This window comes from Silene latifolia, chromosome 4 (assembly GCF_048544455.1).
Source record: "Silene latifolia isolate original U9 population chromosome 4, ASM4854445v1, whole genome shotgun sequence".
NCBI lineage: Eukaryota > Viridiplantae > Streptophyta > Magnoliopsida > Caryophyllales > Caryophyllaceae > Silene > Silene latifolia.
The window spans coordinates 68,264,890-68,283,291 of NC_133529.1; positions in this window are offsets into that span (position 1 = coordinate 68,264,890).

Consider the following 18,402-nt stretch of genomic DNA (forward strand, 5'->3'; position numbering starts at 1 on the left):
TCTCTCTATCTCTAATGCCATTTTTATCATTTTGCTTTGTTTTTGATTGTGGTGCTTTGGTAACTAGGTTGGCTAAGAATTTATTATGCTATGATCCGGGGGAGATTGATAGGCCGATGAGTACCAAGGTCCCCTATTTTGACATTCCCTACATGAAGAGTATATTTTGGCTCACAGATAGGAAAGATAAGGTTGGCTATTCGTGGAAGGTAAATGTGGACTTGTTCATGAAGCTTTCCGTGTAACACCCCCATATACCAAGGTGCCTTACCAAGGACTACCCTCGCATATGAAGCTGCTACCATCTCGGTTGCCCGAGGTAAGTATATCAAAAACAACCATTCAAGAACAATTATTAAAGTATAAAGTTTAGCGATTACATCATCTCAAGAAAAACAAAAGTAAAGTATATAAATCTCAATACATCAAAACCAAAGTATCTAAACTCGTAACAGCGGAAGCTAGACTCAAAGTGATGACATCCCCATCCTTGTCCCCGCAGCTAAAAGCACTTATTACCTGTCACAATCTGGTCACCATCCCCTAATGGATCACCACAGTTTTACAAAATACAAAGGGGTCAGTCAACTGAATAATCAAGATAAGTTAATCGCAAATAAACCACCAAAGCAAACAACTGAACAACCATTCTCCAACTCCAATCATATCACATATCCGGCTACACACTTAAGTGTGTAGCCCTTCCAGATTACCCGCCGCGACAGGTAACCCTCACCACCAGTGGGGGACCGCAGCCATGCCCACCTAAGCCCCGCTCATCGCAACGAGCAACAACCCATGTCCATTAATATGAACATCCCCCTTTGTGAAGGGAACCACAAGGGGCGAATCAAGGGCGTGAAGCCATTCTAAAAAATGACTCCACTCAGCCAGGGACGCACCTCACCAACATAGACAAGCAACAACAATTCCAACAACCAAGAAAGACAATTCCAATTACGATATCAATCATGCCATCAACATAATAATTCATCTTGAATCAATTAAACAGAGAACTGAGTAGGGAAACCCTACCTTTTGCAATCCAAGCACACACAAGCAGTCAATAGTAATTCTCCATGACACCGTCACCTACACACAATAATCACATACCATCACTATAAACCATTCCCCCAAATTAACCCAAATTAGGGTTTGCACAAATTCTAACAATAACAATAATAAACTGATTAGGAATACTAGAGACTTACAAAAACAATCGACACGGAAAACGAGGTCCAAAAGCTCACAATCGATCAACCTTGGCTTAGGAAATGATGAAGATGATTAGAGAAGTTTAGAGCGTCGTTAGGTTTTTTAAAATAATGATTTAGAAACTGATTAGAAACTGCTCAACATGTTATTTATACTTCTCTAATCATTTTAATCAAAACCGCGGAAATAACCCGGCAGACCGGTTACGCGGTTGAGTACCTGGGGTACTCGGCCGAGTACGCCCTACTCGCGCGAGTATCACACTACTCGGCCGAGTGTTTCTGGGCAGTAACCTGACCATAAAACACACGACACACTACTCGGCCTAGTTCCCCCTATTCGGCCGAGTAAACTAAACTCAAAAAACCGTGGTATTACAGTCTTCCCTCCTTAAAACGAACTTCGTCCCCAAGTTCACACCCATACCTACATGACAAGCACACATACCACTCCACCAACCATCACCACACAACTCTCATCCTCTACCTTGACACTAACTCACCCAACAACGCCTAACGCCTACCTAAAAACGTAGCTCACAACATAGCATCAACCATAGAGTAGCCCACCTAACTCCATAACTCTATCGAATACCAACAACACAAGCGTCACCAACTTTGTCTTACTTCCATACCGCTCACTAGCAAATCCAATATCACCACCATCTACCAAGCGAGTTGTTACATCCCGCACCTGGGGGATTGCCCGAGACCGCCCATTTTCCCGAAAAGACCCCACCTCATCCTCCGGCCCTATCTTACCTCATCCCGAATGAGCTTACTTATACCTTTGATGGTGAAGCGGTAGGACGAGATCCAACCCCGCCACTCCTTCCCGACCTTCTAGGACTTCTTCACATGCTCCATCGTCCTCCTATGTGCCCAGCCTTCACCGCCCCTTGACCGCCCTAGGCACTCTACTTATTCCCCGTCATCTTCCTATATGCGCGAGTCTTCACCACTCCATGAACCACCTAGGCATTCCATACGTGTGCCATCTTACACCGAGGGATATGCCCTACCCCCGCCGCCCTATGATCAACAATACCCCATAGCGGACCTTATTGAGAGGGTGAACAACTCCTTAGTCCTAAGGGATGTTGGAGTAGTGTCCTCCACAATGAGTGCGTTTACATATTAAATCTAGTAAAAGGAATATCAGGGATTTATCTTTTTATTAATCAGATGGTCATCGTTAATCGGTAATGATTGGCTGACTAGAGTTTGACATTACTGTCGTGTGACGGTGGTGATCAGCTGATCCCTTTAGGTCACACCTATAGGATGGCGCCCAAATAGAATAAATTAATTGTTTGTACGAGATACGAGATAATTAATTCCTTGTATTATTTGACTTTTAATTAGTCACGTAAATGTATTATTTGATGACGGGTTACGAACTCGGGACAAGGAGATTTATTACATAATTATGTGATATTTAAATAATAAATGATTAGAATTTATTAATTAATTGTTAATTAACTAATTTCATACGATATGTGTATATGTTTTGAGGTAGAATCAATTAGTTATTAAATTTTACAAGAGGTTGTAAAATTAGCTAAATGGGTTAATATTGACACATTGTATGTTAATAAAATGGTCTTATGATTACTTAATAGTTAAGTAATTATTGGTAGTTAATTTATATTATTTAAGTGTTAAATAATTAAATTAATATTTAATTATGTAAGATAATTAAATATAAGACTTATAAGCATTTGTGGGGCAAATGTCGAAAACCGAAATGGACCAAAAGTAGTCCATATGGACCGGTTTTTTTGAGGACATACAAGTGTCCTTTGTAGTGGATTTTCCACTAAGGATTGTTCCCAATATTTTGTTATAAATATCCCACTATTCACCTCATTTCTTAAGTTGGAAAAATTTGAAGTAAAATTGGTCCATTTCTAGCTCTAAAAACCAGTTGCTTCATCCCTTTCAGAAGACCAATTTTCCTTCTTATTTTCTTCATCTTATTCATCTAAAACACATATAATTATCAACTAATAATATTATCATAGTAATAATATTTATTAGTACATCAAATATATTATAAACAAGGTTTACTACTAAATTTACCTAGTTAGTAATTTAGTAGATTTTGGGTTGATTCTTGGGTGTATCCTTAGGAGACCATCGTTTTGGTGGTTAGTTGTATTGGAGGATCATCCATTTTCATAGCTCAATAACAACATCAAGGAAGGAGTCCTTGAGTTGTGCCCAAAACTTACCTTATACAATGTAAGGATTTTCTTGTCTTAAGATGGTTTAATACCATCTTTTATACTTTTATTTGCATGCATGTAGATTTAGACCATATTAAATTAATTTGTAATTTTAATATCATAAGATGAGTATTAACATGGTCTAAATAACTAACAAGTGGTATCAGAGCATTGTTAAATACATGAATGTTGTCTTAAGACGATTTTAGTAATTTATGAGATAAATTGATAAAATTGATATTATGTTACTAAAATTAGTTTTATCATATAATATGGTCTTGCATGTAAATAATCTGGTCTTAGGATGATATGGGACGAAAATTTGATTTTTGTTAAATTTTTCCACTTTTTATAACTTAAAATGGCATAAAATTGAGTAAAAATAACATTGATATAAGAGGGTTCAACAAGCCTATTAAGCACTTAGAGGTTCTTTCTTTTATTAAGGAAAATAACATTGATATCCTTGGTCTTTTGGAAACTAGGGTTAAGAAAAATAAAGCTCCCAAGATTCTGCAGTCTAGGTTCAGGAGGATGAGCTCCTTTACCAATTATAATACTCATTATAATGGTAGAATTTGGCTTCTCTGGAATCCTGTCACTACTTCTGTTAGTATTGTTGAGGAGCATGCTCAGGTTGTCCACTGTAAAGTGAGACATTTTGCTACTGGTAGGACTTTCCAACTTTCTGTAGTCTATGGTTCCAATAATGCTAGTATCAGGCAGCAGTTGTGGCAGTCACTGTCTGATTTTGCTGGCTCTGGTGGGGCTTGGATCACTATGGGGGATTTTAATGTGGTCCGACATTTCCATGAAAAAATCAGTGACACTCCTCCTGTTTTTTCTGAACTTGCTGAGTTCAATAGTTGCCTTTTAGATTGTGGTCTTGATGATCTTCAAGGCACTGGTGCTGCTTTTACTTGGTTCAATAAGCATGACATTTCCTCCAGGGTTTATTCTAAATTGGATAGGGTTCTGGTGAATTCTGAGTGGTTTCAGCATTACCCTCAAACGTCTGCTCAGTTTAAACCACCTGGAGTTTCTGATCATTGCCCTGCTATCCTGTCTTTTCATAATGATCCTCTTCCCAAAAAGCAATTCAAGTTCTTGAATTGTTGGGCTTCTCATCCTGACTTCCTTGCTATTGTCTCTAATGCTTGGAGCTGCAGGGTGCAGGGTAATCCTATGTTTAGATTGATGGAGAAACTTAAGAAGGTGAGGCTTGGCCTAAAAAATTTACATTTTGCTGAGTTTTCCAATATTGGTAAGAGGATTAAGGAGAAAAAAGTGGAATTAGCCCATTGTTTTGAGGATCTTCAGAAGTATCCCATGTCTGAGGTCCTATTAACAAGGAAAAACTGATCTCTGATGATTTCCTTAAGCTTAAGGAGGCTGAGACAAGTATCTTAATTCAGAAAGCTAAACTTCATGACATCAAGCACAATGATTTTTGTTCTGCTTATTTCTTTGCTAAGATAAAAGAGAGGGAACAGTGTCACATGATTGGTGCCATTCAGGATATTAATGGTGTCCCCTGCTATGGTCCTCAGGATGTTGGTGATGCTTTTGTGGATTATTATGAGAAACTTCTTGGATCTTCTGTCCAAACTCATGCTATTGATCCAGCTATTATTTCTACTGGTAGTTGTGTGGAGAATCAGGATCATGATTTCTTAATTGCTCCTATTACTAGGGTGGAAATTAAGAATGCTCTTTTTTCTATGGGATCTAATAAGAGTCCTGGTTTGGATGGCTTCTCTGCTGGGTTCTTTAAAGCAGCCTGGTGTGTAGTTGAACAGGACTTTTGCACTGCTGTTGAAGTTTTTTTCAGGAAAGGGTTTATGTCTAAGCAGGCTAATGTCACTATTCTCTCCTTAATTCCTAAGAAGGCTACTGTACAAACTGTTAAGGACTTTAGGCCCATCTCTTGCTGCTCTATTATCTATAAAACCATCAGCAAAATCTTAACTAACAGGCTCCAAAATATCCTACCTAAGCTGATTGGTGCTGAACAAGTTGCTTTTGTTAGAGATCGGAGCTTGTTTGAGAATATTATGCTTACTCAGGGCTTGCTTAAAGGATATGACAGGAAGAATTTGACTCCCAGATGCATGCTAAAGGTTGACATCAGTAAGGCCTTTGATTCTTTACAGTGGAGTTTTATACAAAATATGTTAGAGTCTCTTAAATTCCCTGCTCTCTTTATCAAATGGATTATGGGGAGCATAACTGGCTCTTGGTTTACCCTCAAGGTTAATGGCTCTAACTTTGGATTCTTTAAAGGCAAGAGTGGTGTTAGACAAGGTGATCCTCTTTCACCTAGTCTTTTTGTTCTCAGTATGGAGATTTTGTCCAGATGCCTTAGGGTCATGAACAAGGAACATAATGTCTCTTATCATCCTAAGTGTGTCAAGCTGAGCCTTAATCATCTGATCTTTGCTGATGATCTCATGATCTTTACTAGAGGTGATCTGCCTTCTGTCCAAAAAGCTGCTGATGTCCTACATCTTTTCTCTACCTGGTCTGGTCTTGTTGCTAATTTTGAAAAAACTGAAGCTTATTTTGGTGGTGTCCCTAGTTGCTTGAAGCAGCAGATTCTTTCTGCCATTGGTCTAAATGAGGGATCTTTTCTTTTTAGATATCTGGGTATGCCTGTCAATCATGCCAGATTGACTTGCAACATGTATGAGAGCCTCTCTCTTAAAATTACTGATGTTTTGCATAAATGCTCCAATAAGTTTCTCTCTTATGCTGGCAAAATCCAAATTATCAACTCTATGATCTTTGGTTTGGGTAATTTCTGGTGTAGCAGTATTTTCCTGCCCAAGCAGATCTGTCTTTTCATCCATAAAGCTTGCAGACAATTTCTTTGGGGTGCTAGCAGTGGCAGGAGAATGTCCTTTAAAAGTTGGTCTTCCATCTGTGTTCCTTGGTTTGAGGGAGGATTTCAGATTAAGGACATCTCTTCCTGGAACAAGGCTACTCTACTGAAATGGCTTTGGCATATTGATAGAGGGACTGGTTCTATTTGGTGCAACTGGATTAGAAGTTATTTTCTTGTTGATTCTCCCATTTGGTCCCTGCAAATTAAAGAGTCTCATCCTGAAAGCCTTCGCAGTATCCTCAAGGTTAGAGATCTGTGTGCTGAGCAGTTAGGAGGTATTCATATGGTTCAGGGCCTGTTGCTTTCTTGTTCTACTCCTCGTGGGTTTTGCATCAGTAAAGCTTATGAAGCTCTTAGACCTAAGCTCCCTCCTCTGCCGTGCTATAAAGCTGTCAATTCTGGTTGTCTTTTACCAAGGCACAAGGTCATTCCCATGTTGGCCATTCAGAGGAAGCTTGCTACGACTGACTTGCTTATGGAAAGAGGTCTCCCTATCCCTAATAGATGCTCCCTTTGTAGGGAGGCTGCTGAGAGTACTCGTCACTTGTTCTTTCAGTGTTCCTACTCTAAGGCTCTCCTCTTGCGTGTTACTTCTTGGTCTGGTATATCTTCTCCTTGCTCTCAGCTTAGGGGAATTTTAACTTGGGTTCATCAAAGCAAGGTGTGCAATTGGAAGAAGAGATGGGCGTATGGTAGCATAGCTGCTACGGTTTATACTATTTGGGCTGAGCGGAACCGCAGGATTTTTTGTGGCCTTGACAGGCCTATTAGTACGCTTTTGAGGGACATTCAGCTTGTAGTTAGCGCTGCACTAATTTTTAGATCTCCTTTGGTCAATCATGAGATCATTGAGTCTTCTATTAGTAGTAGTGTTTCTACTTTTCCCTTATAGAGGATATGCTTTTGTAAGATCACTCATGTATCCTTTTTGAATATATGAGAACTACCTTTCTTGCAAAAAAAAAAAATGAGTAAAAATGCATTAAAATTAATTAAGAGTTAATTAAATTTGGTTGCATGTTAATTTTATACATATTTATTTAGAAATAACCACATGCATGCTCTATTTATGATATAAGTAGATACTTTAGATTAATGTGATTAATTTAGGTAGTTTACTGATTTTTATTTGATAAAAATTGGTAAATAATGGTTAATTTGTAAATAAATATTAATTTAATTTTTGGGCTCGAAATTTTTGAATTTTTAGCTCCTGGAAATTGTTCCAAAATGTACAAAATTTTATTTTAAGTCATTTCAAATTTTATGGCTTGATTTAGAATTAAATCGTAAAAATTGTCGCTTTACCGATTAAATTGTGAAAGCGTTTTAAATAAATTTTAAAAACAAAAATTTTCACTTGCATGGAACTTTTGGTGTAATAACAGAATGTTCATGGCTTTGAAATTTATTTTTCCATAAATTTTTAAATTAAATGGAATTTTTGTATGATAATTGTGAATTATTATATTATTTTTGTCATAATTGAGTTTTAATTCCCATATAAATTCAAGATAATTGTTGAGAATAATTATTTTGATATTACACCAGATTAGTATGATGATCAAGTCTTGAAATTGTTTTAAGAATTGATTATGAATTTTTATTGGTAAAAATTCCGTCAAAGCAAGCTCAATTGATCGTTGTTGGTAAGTTAGACTATTTGGCATGTCATTTTCCATAATGCATTTTTTATTCATTTGGATGAATGTTTTTTTTTAGCATTATAATTATGTAATTTTTCCTAATATGGCCATAGGTAGAAGTTGGTATTTCCCGTAATGTAAGGGAATATCGACTTGTTTTGTAATTAATAGCGATTTCGTATCGCCTAATTTGTAATTAATTAATAGTTTTTTATTTTAATTTTATTAAAAATTGTATAATAGGGTATTTTTATGTAATTTAATGATTAGTAATTAGATGAAGCATCTAAAGACGGAGTTTTCATGAAAACGGTGTTTTCGGAAAGGCGTTCCGAAATCCTAAAGAAGGAGGCCAATTTATGAAGACTCAAGGGTCCAAGGAGTTGATTTCCGAAGTGTAATATTTTTTTTAGTTAATTAGATTAACTAGGTGGCCATATTAGGACTTGTTTGTTTTAATTCTTATATGCATTCATGCCAAATCGTCACTACATGTTTTATTTTTGTTGTTATCGATTTAATCGTCTATCATTCACTAATGTTGTTCACTTAAAGGTGATAGACAATTAAATTGATAAGATCTCTCACATTTGTTTAAAATTGAGATTAAGCCTTACCAAATAATAGCACCTATGAATCCCTTCTTCATTAGAGGTAGGTTCGGATCACCGAGGTACACTCTTTTTACGTTGGGTAAGTAGGGTAATAAAAGTTATTACGCGTGAAAATTGGTTGGACTCAACGGGATAAATATGGATTGAATCGGTCCACCGTGCCCATATTTATTCTGGGGCTAAAAGATAGATTTTAAGAAAATCCGTCAACCAAGAGTTCTAGTAGTAGAATCAGTCAAAATGTTAACTCACCAAATTTATATAAATATGGGTTGAATCGGTCCACCGTGCCCGTGTTTATATAAAATTGGATCTTGGAATCATTTATATAATTCAGTGGGAGATCATTATATAAATGGGAACTTGCTAAATAGTTTCACAAGTTAAATATTTCTAGACGATAAATGTTAATCTTTCCTCTATTTCCTTTGTAGTAATTACGATGACTTCTACTAGTGAAACCGTCACCATAGCTAGAGATTCATGGCTACGTTCTTTTATGGACAAGTATGTATTAAAAGCCGACGGTAGTAATTTTAAAGATTGGGAGGAACAACTTCGATTAGCTGTCGCGGGTGATGGCAAATTACGCTACCTTGTCGATCCCTCTCCCTCTTCGCCTAGTACTAGGGCCACTGCGGATGTAAGGGAGGCTTTTTCAAATTATCAAAAGGAATCCGCTGCAATTAAAAATGTTTTGATTTTTTCAATGGATCCTGCTTTACAAAGGCAATGTGTCAAGTTTCGCGATGCACATGAAGTATTCTCGAGGCTTTCTACTATGTTTTCTCAATCCCCGAGGATAATTCAGTATGACACCGCAGTTCGTTTCTTTGAGGCTAACCTCAAAGATGGTCAACCTGTAAGTTCACACGTACTTAAAATGATTGAGTACGTGGAAACTTTAGAGGGTTTGGGATGTAAAATCCCCGACGAACTTGTGGTGGACCGAGTGCTCCACTCGATCTCGCACGTGAAGGGATTTACCCAATTTAGGGTAAATTACAATATGACGAACATGAAAAAGAGTTTACATGAGCTCCATTCTCTTCTTGTGCAAGCAGAGAAGGACATGGGATTGAGTGGGAGTACAAGGAAAGATGTGCTTGCAAGTAGCGTGAAGGGGAAGAAGCAGTTTAAGAGGAATGCAGGTAAGAAGCCCGTTCAGGTGGAGGGCAAAGGTAAAGCAATTGCGAGTTGCTCTACTAAGCCTAAACCTATAAAGGGTAATCCTCTTAAAGACACTTGTAATTATTGTAATAACAAGGGACATTCGAGACGTAATTGTACAAAGTACCTGGATGACATAAAAGCTGGCATTGTGAAGCCGACATGTAATTTCTCAACCGAATCTTTTAGGATAGACATAAATTATGCTTCAAATATAACTTGGGTATTAGATACTGGTTGTGGTTCTCACTTGTGTAATCATTTGCAGGGCCTAAAAAGCATAAGAAAGCTAAACAAGGGTGATGTCGATCTCCGAATGGGAAACGGGTCTAAAGTAGCTGTCGTCTCAGTAGGAACTTATGTACTTAGTTTAGCTTCAGGAATGCAGTTTCATCTTAATAATTGTTATTTTGTACCAACGCTATCTAGAAATATAATATCCGTATCCGTGTTAGACACTGAAGGGTTTCTTTTGTAATTAAAGACAAGTGTTGTACTTTTTCCCTTAATGGGATTGTATATAGGCAAGCTATTTCAATCAATGGAATTTATATTCTAGATACCTGCAACGATGTTTATCATTTAGATAATAAAAGACTCAAAACAGGTGATCCCGATCAATCTTATGGCATTGTCGATTAGGACATATCAACGAGAAGCGTATTAAAAGACTAGTGTCGACTGGTGTAATTAAACCTTTTGATTTCGAATCATTTGGTACATGCGAATCTTGTCTTCTTGGCAAGATGACTCGTTAACCTTTTCTAGGAAAAGGATCTTGAGCTAGTGAGTTATTGGGTTTAATACATACCGATGTATGTGGTCCAATGACAGTCACTGCTAGAAGTAATTATGACTATTTCATTACTTTTACCGATGACATGAGTAGATATGGGTATATCTACTTAATGAGGTATAAAAGTGAAGCTTTTGATAAGTTCAAAGAGTTTCAGAATGAAGTAGAAAACCAATTAAATAAGAAGATTAAAGCATTAAGTTCAAAGAGTTTCATTACTTTGTATATTCTTTGAGGTTTTGTGTCCTTGGTAGGAGAGGATTGCTAGCCTTGCATTTATGGAGCAAAGTGGAGCTAAATGGAGTGCATCTAATGACCAAGCATCAAAGAGGAGACCATTACTAAAGACCTAAGTGAATAAACGAAGTAGAATGGGCAATGATGAAGAGCCCCACGACCTCCCAACGATCCCCACAGATCCTTAGGCAGTCAACAAAGAAGAAGAAGAGCTGATCAAAGATCCGGGCGTCCCAAGCCTCAATCCGGGAGTCCCGAGCCCATGTCGGGCATCTCAAGCCTCAATCCGGGCGTCTCACCTTCAGGTCGAGCGGATCCCTGGGCAGCACGGGTTTGCTTCAACCTCAATCCGGGCGGCTCCTTATGAGACTTGCAAGGCACTAATCTTCTTCTTAGGGACTTAATCGTCATTTAAGCCCTTAGTTACCCTAATACTTGTACTTAGTATAAATACCCCATTGTGTTAGGGGATTAATCACCAAGTTAGAATTTAATCAAGTTTATATTTTATTAATCAAGTTGTATTTACTCAAATCAATATTAATCAAATCTTAATTTCTCTTTAATCATTCAAGTGTTCTTAGTTTTAGTTGGTTAATTTGAATACTATTTGGGTTTATTGAAGACTTGACAACTCTTCATCATTCATCAAGTGTTCTTCTATTATTCTTTGTTTATTATTTGGATCATCCTTAAGTTGGTATAATTTTTTTATCCTTGCTTAATTAATTATTGCTTACTCATTCATCATGTTTAACTTTGCTAATATGATTGACACCTTTATTAGTATGTTTACCATAATCATGAGTGAGTAGTCTCCTAGCTAGGGTTAATGGAGGATTAGGGGAACTAAAACATGGGGGTAGATCCATACTTAATCTAATATGCTTTCATAAGATTGCTTGCTTGTTGTAGTGTCAACGTATGCACATGTTATGCTTGATAAATTGCTTGATTGAAAACCTTGCATGCATACATCTCTTATCTATTCAACAAGACTTGTAAGATATAAACTAACTCGAGTCTTATTAGACCATGCATAAACGTGACCAGGAAGAAACTAAGTTGACTTGTAGGTGTTGTACAGTCTTGACCAACTCGGCTCCGGAACCCAAATCTTCCTAGGAATTGTAAGACATAAACTAACTCGATTCCACTACAACAATAATTTGCTTGCAACTATGTAAACATGTTTTTATGATCACCACCATGAATCCCCTATGAACCCATGACACCCTAGTGCCTTAATCTATTGTTTACAAACCCCTACTTTACTTTCTTGTTTTACTTTCATTTCTTTACATTTCATTGTTAAAGTAGTGTAGTTTGTTACCTCAAAACTCAACCCAATTTGTGACACCCTAAGACATAGCTCTCTAGAACCGATAACTTAATTCAATACCCGTCCTTTGGGATACGACCTTTACTTACCACTCTACTAAGAGTAGTTTGTTCAGATTATAAATATTGTTTTGATTGGTTAGCTTAGACGACAAAGTTTAGACCGAATCAGATCGTCCCAAGCTCAACAAGGTAGCATAACAAAAATGATTTTGGGAATGAAGTGCTCAAGTCAATCAAAACAAAAATAGTGGATTTGACTAACTTTCAAAACTTGACCTCATTTCAACTTCCGCATTTCACATTGTAAAACTTTGAGGTGGGGTTAGTCCCTCATTTGCTAGTGTCCTTTGCTTTCGCCAATCGCTTATTAGGCAACCGGTTAACCTCTAGACAATAGCTCTTGGGGTGATAGTCACTTTGTCTTTGGGCGGCCGAATTCACAACCGTGTGGGGGCCCAATTCAGTGGATCCCACACTAAAGCACATTGAAGTGGTACGCCTCCATCAAATTTCTCGGCAATATCAACAATTCAAAATATTTTGAGGTCTCTTTGGCAATTAAAAACGATTCCACATCACAAATTTTTTGAAATGAGCACTTCAAAGTTATTAATGAAAAGTATTTTTGGGTTGCCAAACCACCAAGTCAATCAAGGTCCCCTAGATAAGTGGATCAAGTCCATATCACATCATAAGGTTGGATAAATGACAAACACAACCCTTGACTAGGCCTTAAACCATGTGACAAAAGACACTAGTATGACACATCCTAGGGTTTCTTGAGGGAATTCTATCAAACAAAGTCTCAAGGAGAAAAATTATCTACAAGGGCCTTATATATACTTGTCAAGCTTCCCAAATAGGCATTTTCATAAAATTTTCTACCATGCAAACTACATGCCATGATGCAATTAACATATATACAACTCTAATGTATACGCTTCTATCAACTAATATGTCATATAAACTAAATGCAAACTCTTAATAGCACATAGGTTCATACCACATCAATCAAAATGTAGCCACATTGTCATTAACATATAAGAAGGGTGAAGGAGATTTGGAAAGATCATATCATGCAGTCTTCTATATCCTTCATGTCTCGAATGTGGCGTAGTCGTCCCAATGTGATAAGAGTGACAAACAAACAAATATATACAATTCTATACTACAAAGGAAAGAACATGTTTTTGAAATTTTAAAAAATTTTCAATTTTTGTTTCATTTTTGAAATAAGGGTTAGATGTTAGATGGTTAGATGTTAGAATTTTCCATCCTCACACTAGTATGGACATTGTCCTCAATGGACAAGACGATAGGAAATTATGCAAATGCATGAAACTATATGAAATGCATGAATTCTACACTAAATGCATACTACATCATATATATTTACAAATGATAAGTATTTACATATGATGCAAACTAAACTACGCTATATGATGCATGCTTTTGATTGGGTTGGAGAGCTAATTTAAATTAAATCGGGTTGACTATGAATGAACTTCCCTGTAGATACCCATAACCGTCGATATTGGAATTTATAGAAACCCCGACAAACACCCGATGATGATAGGACGACATGTATTTGTAGGAAATATCGGTATACTTCCCTTTAAATTATAAGGATTATAACGAAATTATGATTGTGAAACTAGTCATAAAAGAAATTGCATAAACAAAATAGTAAAGGATTAAGATTCAACCTTCGGTCCTAGCAAAATCGGCCTAAGAACAATATCGCAATGATATTCGCCTATCAGTTGCACCCAAGATGATATGAGATATGCCTTTTTTCTTGCTAGAATAGATCCCCAAAATTTACTAATTAATTTTAGGGTTTTGTTGTGTTTTTCTTGATGAGAGAAAAGCTAGGTCAAAATGTGAATTAGGTTAGAAAACAAGTGAGGAATAATAATAATCTCCCCTCCTCTTTAAACCGTGTATGAGGAGGAATTAAGGGGAGATTATTTTCTTCCCTTTTTTTCTCCAATTCGGTTTGACCGAAACTCCAAAAAATGAGGATAAAATCCTCTTATTTTTAGATGTTGCCTTAATGTATAAAAATGTGTATCTTTGTATAAATTGTCAATTATATTGACATGTATTAATAAGTCCACACACAACAGCTTGCAGTCGATTTATTAATACCGGTCTGTCAACATTTATACTGACAATATTGTATAATATATACATTAACTATAAATATCGCATATTTATAATTTGCTAATTAAATATAACTGGTTACATTTAATCACGAATTAACATCTTAATTCGTTTAAGCTAACATTATATACATTTATTAAATATAACATATTATATTCAATTTTTTAATTGACATGATTAATTCGTCTCGGCTAATATTATTTAATTGAATTAAATAATCGTCTCATCAACACGTTGACTAACTGTTTAGTCAATTACATGAACTAACCTTTTAGTCATATAAGGCATCAATGTGATTACATTTCCATAATCACATCTCTCAAACACATCCTTTAGGTGTGACTTTTAGGGACCAGTTGATCACCGCCATCTGTATGATAATAACGTCAAACTTTCTAGCAAGCCAACCGTTATTAGGTAATCGTTAATCAACTGATAAAATACGAAGTATATCCTTGTGAACCTATAAGAGATTTATTAATGTTATCACACTAATTTGTGGAGGACACAAGCTCCAACAAACTCCCACTTGTCCTCACAAGTGTATGTGCGATAACCGATTCTCATATCCTAAAATTTCTCCCACTCAATATAAAACAATTTGCAAAATCCGTATTAACAAAGGTCGTATTTTACAAGTGATCAATATCAAGAGTGGTTTCCCCGACTAGAGAGTAACTTAACTGATAAACGAATCATCATTCGAGCATGGCCATGCATTTCAGTTACAACTCCTCGAGTGGCCCTGAGAAATAACTAAACCTGATAAAGGTTGGATATTTTCTTCAACTCGAATCCCTGAGATATAAGCACAGTATGAAATGACCGAAACAAATCGCTTAGCCTCCTGTTACGGCAGACCACGAGAAAGAAACCAAAGTCACCCAAAACTGCCTTAATCTCAAGAGATAGTCGATAGTCAAAAGAATCGACTCTAGGAACACAATGGACGTCCAATCCACGACCTGGCACCGAATGTTTTTAAACATTTAGGACTCCATTACGTTGTCACAATTTATTGTCCTATGAGGTATCGTTATAATCTCGCATCTGTGATCGATCAGTCAACCGTTTGACTTATGGCTCGTTGAACCCACTATCAATCGACTGCACAATATAATAGCCAGAGTTATCAGCTCATGTAGGCGATTACGGACCAAAACAAATATAATGTAATTCAGTTCACTTTGTGGCGTTCAATGTTGTCAGTACAATCCACATGAAAAACAAAATATGAAATAAAACGACGAAGTTATAAATAGCATATGAAAAAGATAATGTATCGAATTCATAATCAACTACTACAACTCAGGAACACGTTTAATTCCCATGGAAAAAACGTGCCCTTCATGCTTATCATAATTCAACGGTTTAGTGAGAGGATCCGCGGTGTTGTCATCCGAAGCTATCTTGTCAATCACTATCTCTTCTTGCTCCACGTAATCACGGATCAGTTGAGCTTTCCGATTTACATGTCTAGATTTGTTGCTAGACTTAGGCTCCTTAGCCTGGAAGATGGCACCTCTATTGTCACAATAGATGGTGATCAGGTCATTCGAACTAGGAACTATCGTAATTCCTTGTAAGAATTGACGCATCCATATAGCTTCCTTTCTTTGCTTCGAAGCGGCATAGTACTCGGATTGGTGGTAGAATCTGCTACAACATCCTGTTTGGAACTCTTCCGGTGACCGCAGACACCATTAAGAGTAAAGACGAACCTGGACTGAGATTTTGAATCATCTCGATCCGTTTGGAAGCTAGCATCTGCACAGAACCGATTGCGCAAGATAGCTTAGTATCTCCTCCATAAGTCAATACCCTATCCTTAGTCCTCCGTAGGTACTTGAGGATGTTTTTAACAGCTATCCAGTGTGTTTCACCTGGATTCTTTTGGTACCGACTCGTCATATCGAATGCATATGCCACGCCGGACGTGTGCATATCATGGCATACATGATTGATCCTATTGCGGATGCATAAGGAACACGACTCATGCGCTCAATCCCTTCAGCGTCGTGGGTGACTGAGACTTGATCAACTGCATCCCAGACGTCATTGGAAGGTTCCCCTTCTTGGAGTTGGTCATGCTGAACCTTTCAAGAATCTTATCCAAATAAGACTCCTGACTTAGTGATATCGTCCGTCGTGATCTATCTCGGTAGATACGGATTCCCAATATGCGTTGTGCCTCACCCGGATCTTTCATCTGGAAATGGTTATTCAACCATCCTTTAACCGAAGATAAGAGAGGAATGTCATTCCCAATCAAGAGTATGTCATCGACATACAATATCAAGAAAACAATCTTGCTCCCACTCGACTTGATATATAAGCATGGTTCCTCGACCGATCGAGTGAAACCATACTCTTTTATCACCTTGTCGAAACGATGATTCCAACTCCGAGAAGCTTGCTTAAGTCCATAAATGGAACGCTTAAGCTTGCACACTTTCTTAGGATTTTCAGGATCTGTGAAACCTTCGGGTTGCACCATGTACAATTCTTCCTCCAAATAACCGTTTAAGAAGGCGTTTTTCACATCCATTTGCCAAATTTCATAGTCATGAAAAGCGGCAATCGCTAAGATAATCCGAATGGAACGCATCATAACTACGGGTGCAAAAATTTCATCATAATGCAATCCGCGCACTTGAGTGAAACCTTTTGCCACTAGTCGTGCCTTATAGGTATCTAGTTGCCCGTCTACAGAACGCTTTATTTTGTAAAGCCATTTGCATTGTAGAGGTTTTACCTTATCAGGTAAATCAACAAGATCCCATACGTCATTCTCATACATGGAGTCCATCTCGGATTGCATGGCTTCAAGCCATAGCTTTAAGTCGGAACAGGTCATGGCACCTTTATAGGTAGCGGGTTCATTACTCTCTAGGAGCAAAACGTCACTCTCCTCGACCATACCAATGTATCTGTCTAGAGGATTAGAGACTCTACCCGACCTCCTAGGTTCCTGAGGAATGTTAACCGTATCATCAGTTGGAGGAACAACTTCCTCCATCTGTTCCTCGGTTGTTGGTTCTGGAATCTCCGACAGCTCGAAGGTTCTATTACTTGTCTTGTTCTCGAGAAATTCTTTCTCTAAGAACTTTGCACTAGCCGCAACAAAAACTCGTTGTTCGGTAGGCGAATAGAATTAATGACCAAACGTTCCTTTTGGATAACCAATAAAGTATGTCTTGACCGATTGCGGGCCGAGCTTATCCTCGTGTCTCCACTTGACATAAGCCTCGCAGCCCCAAACCCAAATAAAGGACAAGTTAGGGACCGTTCCCTTCCACATTTCATATGGAGTCTTGTCGACAGCTTTAGACGGACTTCGGTTAAGTATAAGAGCAGCTGACAAAAGAGCAAAACCCCATAATGAATCAGGTACTACCGTGTGACTCATCATGGATCGAACCATATCAAGTAATGTTCGATTTCTCCGTTTGGACACACCATTCAATTGAGGTGTTCCAGGTGGAGTTAACTGTAAAACGATTCCACAGTCTTTAAGGTGTTGATCAAACTCATTTGAAAGATATTCGCCACCCCGATCTGAACGGAGTGCTTTAACCTCTCTATCCAGTTGGTTCTCAACCTTGTTCTGGTATTCCTTGAATTTCTCGAAGGACTCACTTTTATGCTTCATTAAGTAGACATATCCGTATCTACTCAAATCGTCCGTGCAAGTGATAAAATATCTATAGCCATCTCTAGCGGTAATTGACATAGGTCCACATACGTCAGTATGTATGAGGCCTAATAGGTCACTAGCGCGCATTCCAACACCTTTGAAGGAAATTCGAGTCATTTTGCCGATAAGACATGATTCACACGTGCCAAATGTAGAAATATCGAATGCGGGAAAAGTCCCATTATCGACGAGTTTATTTACACGTTTCTCATTTATGTGTCCCATTCGACAATGCCATAGATAGGTTTGATCTTTGTCACCAACCTTTAATTTCTTATTATTCACGTGTAATATATCTGTAGTTTGATCTAAGATGTAAATTCCATTCATGGAAAGTGCTTTGCCATAAATCATTTCATTGAAAGAGAAAATACAGCTATTATCCTTTATTGAAAATGAAAAACCG